The 5,435-nt window shown below is 33.9% G+C and overlaps 1 long non-coding RNA gene across 1 annotated transcript; it reads right to left on the bottom strand.

The window, feature by feature from the left end:
- Positions 1 to 1,583: 1,583 nt before the first annotated feature.
- On the bottom strand, positions 1,584 to 2,795 carry LOC127879081 (uncharacterized). The gene is made up of 3 exons (XR_008048905.1): positions 2,661 to 2,795; positions 2,071 to 2,266; positions 1,584 to 1,870 (listed from the first exon to the last, which is right to left on the bottom strand). It is a non-coding gene; the product is annotated as an uncharacterized LOC127879081 (long non-coding RNA).
- Positions 2,796 to 5,435: the final 2,640 nt, after the last annotated feature.

The following is a 5,435-nucleotide window of genomic DNA, read 5'->3' as shown; positions in this document are numbered from 1 at the left end:
GCGTGGAATGTCGCTTATTTCATTAAAATGTAAACAAACCAATCCATTCATATTTTATTCACAACATTAATAAACATGTAGTATTTATTGAGAAAACGCACATATGTTATGAAAGTACAATAAAAACGAAAAATATGAATGAAAAAAGCAGTATTCAATAAAAAAAGAACACAAATACTAATTGGGCCGCTACCATCATTTGGTGCAGACGACCACAACAGATTTTAACTAAAAAACTAACAATAATCATGTAAAGGTTTTACTAAAAGTAACAAAAAAAAGATTGAACAGGTGTTTGATTTAAATCAATAAACATGTCTGATTTTCCAAATTTCAACATTGATTTGGAATGGTTAAATGAGTATGAAAATAAACAGGCAATTTTGAATGTGACCGAGGTCGACCCCAACATAATGTCAGAATTCAATATCGACCCTTCATTTTTTGATGATGACATGGAAGAACCATCCTCTAACGAAATCATTAAAAAAACACCAACAGAACAGCAAATTCTAGTCTCAAATGAGCTAAAAGAAAATGATCATAAATCAAAAGAAATAAAAGGCTTTGTGCCAATAAGCCTAGGAGACATTGACAAATACAATGCTCAGCAAAAAAACAAAAACACAGTCAGAAAGCAGGACTCAAATTTGAAGAAGTTGAAAACATTTTTAAAACAACAACAATTACTTACTGATATAACACAAATTGAAATGAAAGAACTTGATAACATCTTATGCATTTTCATTTTGTCTATAAGAAAAGAAAATGGTGACGAGTACGAAACAACCTCACTGAGATCTTTTGTATCAAGTATAGACAAGGAACTTCAACTTAATAATTATCAATTCACCATCGCTAAGGGACAGCGCCAAGGATTCCCACGGTTCAGGGAAACACTTTATGTAAGTTAATAAATGCAAATGATGCACTTCGTGAATATTTTATTTATATGTTGTTAAAATAAAAAAATCTTTTTTTTATATTTTTGAATGTTCGTAAAACTATCAATGACGCAGGGCTTTTTTCCCTTCTGTGAGAATTGCAATTTTTCTCAATTTTGGATAATTCGCAACTAAAATTTTCACAATTTCAAGAAGTAAGCAACTAAAATTTACGCAATTTCAAGAAGTTTGCGACTCAAATTATCACAATTTTAGAAAGTGTGCGACTCATTTATTTTACAATCTAGAAAGTTTGCGACTCATTTGTTGAACAGTCCTCGACTCATTTTTTTCACAATTATGAACAGTCCGCGAGCCATTTTTTCACAAAATGGGGGGGGGGGGTAGGGCGGAGGAAAAAAAGCCGTGTTACAATGTATCAACTTAATTACTAACACACAAATACTATAATGTTGACATTCAAAATGATTGAAGGTTACTTGATTTTCAAACCTTCTTCCAGTCTTAAATGAAAAAAGTTAAGAAAGAAGGTAAAGGAAAGAAGGCGAATGCGGCCCAACCAATAGAGCAGCATGAAATTCAAAAGCTCTACGATGAAGGGCAACTTGGTAATGGAAGTCCACAGGACATAATAAACACTCTATGGTTCCGATTCACAACAAACTTCGGCATGCAGAGTATGGAAGAACATTACAATTTACGGTAAACAATAAAATTTTGAACTTGCTGGAATACAGAATATTTACGATGCATCTTGACTTCTAACTATTACTTAAAAATGCAAATTTTTCTGTCACTTTTTCTGTCTTATAAATATAAAGGCGAACTATGCCTTATAACACATTAACAATTCAACTTTCCAGTGTCTGCAATTTAGATTGTACATGTATCTAAAAATGTGTTCGTAGAGTGTTCTGTCGGCACAACTTTAACTGAACATAACATTGTTTTCACTGGTCGTCAACCTGAAAATTAAAAAAATAAGCCCTAAGAAAAACCTAAACCAAACAGCAAATTACAGAACTGCTCGAGTAATAAAAAATTAACAATTTATTATTGAACAATTAATTTAACTTGAAATCTATAACATTTTAATATAAAACATTAAGAAAATATAGCATAAAAAACTACTCTCAAAAGTAAAGTAGAAAAAAGAAAGATTCACCTTTCCGAATTAATTAGATGGGGTGATGTGAAGCTGTGCCGATACGTAGAGGGAGATAAGTATCTGGAGTTGGTCGAGAGGCAGACAAAGACTCGAACGGGTGCAACTGACGAAGCAAGAACTGTGCCGCCAAGAATTTGGGCCAATGAAGAAGACCCATCCAAATGTGTGGTCGCAACTTACAGGTTCGTTGTTTCTGTAATGGAATAGACAAATATTATAATATATTCTAAAGAAAAAAAAATAAAATGTCCAAATAAGTTAATCCATATGATTTTTATATACAGAATTGAAAAAACCCTCTTATACGATAGAGAAAAAAAATGTTAAAAAAGTTATATATAAACTTAATTTGTTTAATAACATTTCTTTAAACTTTTAAATTTGTATTATAGAATAAATGCGTCAAAACGGCCCCATCGGTTTTCCGAGCCCAGCGACCCATTTTACTTGTCAACAAGTACAAAAGCCAACATCAGTGCGACTACTGGGACTGAGGAATGGTTCATAAGCATGAAAATGGGAATAAAAAAAATTGCACAAATTATGAAACACATGTGCATTTATGCAGGAATCAATAGAAAACTTACAAATCACTCTGCCAGGAAGCACATGGTACAGAAGCTGCGGGATTCAGGATGCTACCCCACGGATATCATGCAAATCAGTGGACACAAACACGTTCAAAGTATTATTAACTATAGCAACATTTCCCTTCAGACTCAAAAGAAATGTTCCAATATTTTGGCAAGTACTAGCATTTCCAAAAGCAACGAATCCATTGCATCAAACATGTCCCAAAACATGATGCAGCGCGAAAGCATCTCCATTTCATCTTTGTCCCATTCACAACTGGCAGCACTTTTGAATCCTGGACAACAACCGTTTCCTCAAGAAGTTACAGCAACTTTAAATGCAGAAGCAGTCCCTTTCCCCACCCACTTTGACTTGACACGTGGGGGTCTGTTTTTTGGGGCAACAGTGAACATTTCAAACTAAAATGTTTACTACGGTGATGCCAAAAATGAAAAATAAGTAACTGATTTAAAATTAAATGTAAACGTAACGTTAAAATCCCGTTCGATATTGTTATTGTCCATTTTCTTGTTTCAAATTTTCACATAACACTGTTGACACGTTCGCCATGAAAATGGCCGTTAGTTTGTTCGTAAAACTTACATGTACAAGGCAAATATGTAAGCATAAAATATATTGTAAATTTATATTTAGTGCAGAAATTGTAATTTAAAGTTTTGATTTCTGAAGTCATTTTTTTATTTTGTTAAATTATGTGCGTTAAAATGTTCTTGTTTATTGTTAACTTTTGAACTATTTTTAATGTGGAAATATGCAGACGCTAGCGGATGTAATAAGGCCGCGTCTAATTTGCATATTAAACTACCGTAAATCAATAAAAATTAACGGTGGTATGTTTTCGTTATCTCGTTGAAATTTGCTTATTTGCTTTTTATGTGGCATAATAAATAGAACATATGGTTGGTGACTTTTGATATCATGTTATATCAGACTCGGCCGATATGGCGTGTGAAAAGGCTCGGCAAGCCTCGCCTTTTCCTATGCCACATCAACCTCGTCTGATATCACATGATATCAAAAGTCACCAACCATATATTCTCTATATATCTGGCAGTTAAAAGGTAGAAATCCGTCTGTTTTGCGCTTTAATACTTAAAAATAATCACGTTTGTCGAAATGGAAGTATACGTATAGAAAACCTACTTTCGGTTTTAAAATTTAAAATAAATTACTTGCTAACAAGGCTAAAGATTTAATGACAATTTTGAACACTTTCAAATTGCATCTATATGTATTGATTATCATGTATTTAATTTCAAGGTGCGTGGCTTTAAATGTTTTGCCAATATAGAGAAAATACAAAGACGAGTCTTTATTGTTACTTGGGGTCGCACAGTTCCAGTAATAATGAAAGCGCTGAAGGCACTGCAATTGTTCGCTCTTTATTCGTATTTGATAAAACAGTCACGGTACATGATGTTTGACTTTTTGTTTGACGTAGGCAAATCGAATGGCCACGAAAAATGCAAACACCAATGCAAATTACTTTTAAATGTCTACAGTGGTGAGATTCTGCAAAAACATCAACGAGGAAAATGACCATGATTTACATTCTCTCATAACTTTATACATGATTCACACGAACTCCACTTACTCGACGTATATCCTGACTTTGAAATATAGTTTAAAAAAAAAACAACGTTTTGATAGAAATAAATTAAAAACAAAGGTTTAAATAGTTGTTTTTGTCCCTTGTTAGTCGCAGATGCACCGCATGTAATGTGTGTTTTTAAGTACACGTATATAAAAAACACACGTTAATATAGGGGTAATACACGTTTTCGAGGGAATGATCATCATAAACACTTACATTTACAACATAGCCTTTTGAAAGTGATGAGTAAATAACATTAACTTCATTGACGTTGCCAATAAATAAAGCTGTTGTCAAGAGAGTGCAGATGGTATAATTTGAAAAGTGGATTGAAATATTCATCGCGTTTATTCCTGCATGCATGAGGAAACTGGTGCTTATTCAGTTCCCCATCTATGCTTGGAAAGTCGTCGAAGGCTGGAGTTATTAACAAAGTTCATAATAACTTCATTGAATCCAATGAAAAATGGGAACTAACTGCGCGTGGTCCAGTTTATGGATATGAAAAACACATAACAGGGCTTGAACGGCACGTGAATCGCCTTGTTAATACACGATTTTTCTCGTTCAAGTCCTCCTTTTCACAAGTTTCTGCACCCCGCCAGAGGGCATTATAGATAGAGTTTATACAATACTGTTCGTAAATAAACATTATGCTACGGGAGATAACATTGTCCTCTCATGGCTTATTATGAGTTTATTTTTTCACAGTCGAAATATAAGGTATTTTAATATTTGATTAACACTCAGTTTTCTTACGACGCTTTAAAACACTTTCAGAGTCGCGGAATGCGAAAAAAGGTCTTATGGCGTTTCGACTAGCGAAGCTCAAGCCAAGTCAATTGCGCAGTCTGGTCAGGAGCTGCGCTGTCCGCTATAAATCGTGCAAGGTTTCGTGGTCTCATAAGGTATCTCCTGAATAGACTGCGAGATGAGAAGGCTGGCCAATAGCTACGATGGCCGCATATGGCATAAGACCCATTTTCGCATATCGCGAGTCTTAAAAATCTCTTTGTTTTTTTAAAGGATCATATAAACAAATACATTAAAACATTTCGCTAGAAAATTGAAGTCACACTGTGCTTTTTTAATTTAAACTTGCAATTTTCGATAGCCTTTTCAGTCTTTCAAGAACGATTTCCACAACGACTAATCGAATGCGGCAAATATTTGG

Source organism: Dreissena polymorpha, chromosome 4, assembly GCF_020536995.1.
Source record: "Dreissena polymorpha isolate Duluth1 chromosome 4, UMN_Dpol_1.0, whole genome shotgun sequence".
In the NCBI taxonomy this organism is placed as follows: Eukaryota; Metazoa; Mollusca; class Bivalvia; order Myida; family Dreissenidae; genus Dreissena; species Dreissena polymorpha.
The sequence above is the reverse complement of the archived record's forward strand: the minus strand, read 5'-3'. Positions and strand labels throughout refer to the sequence as shown.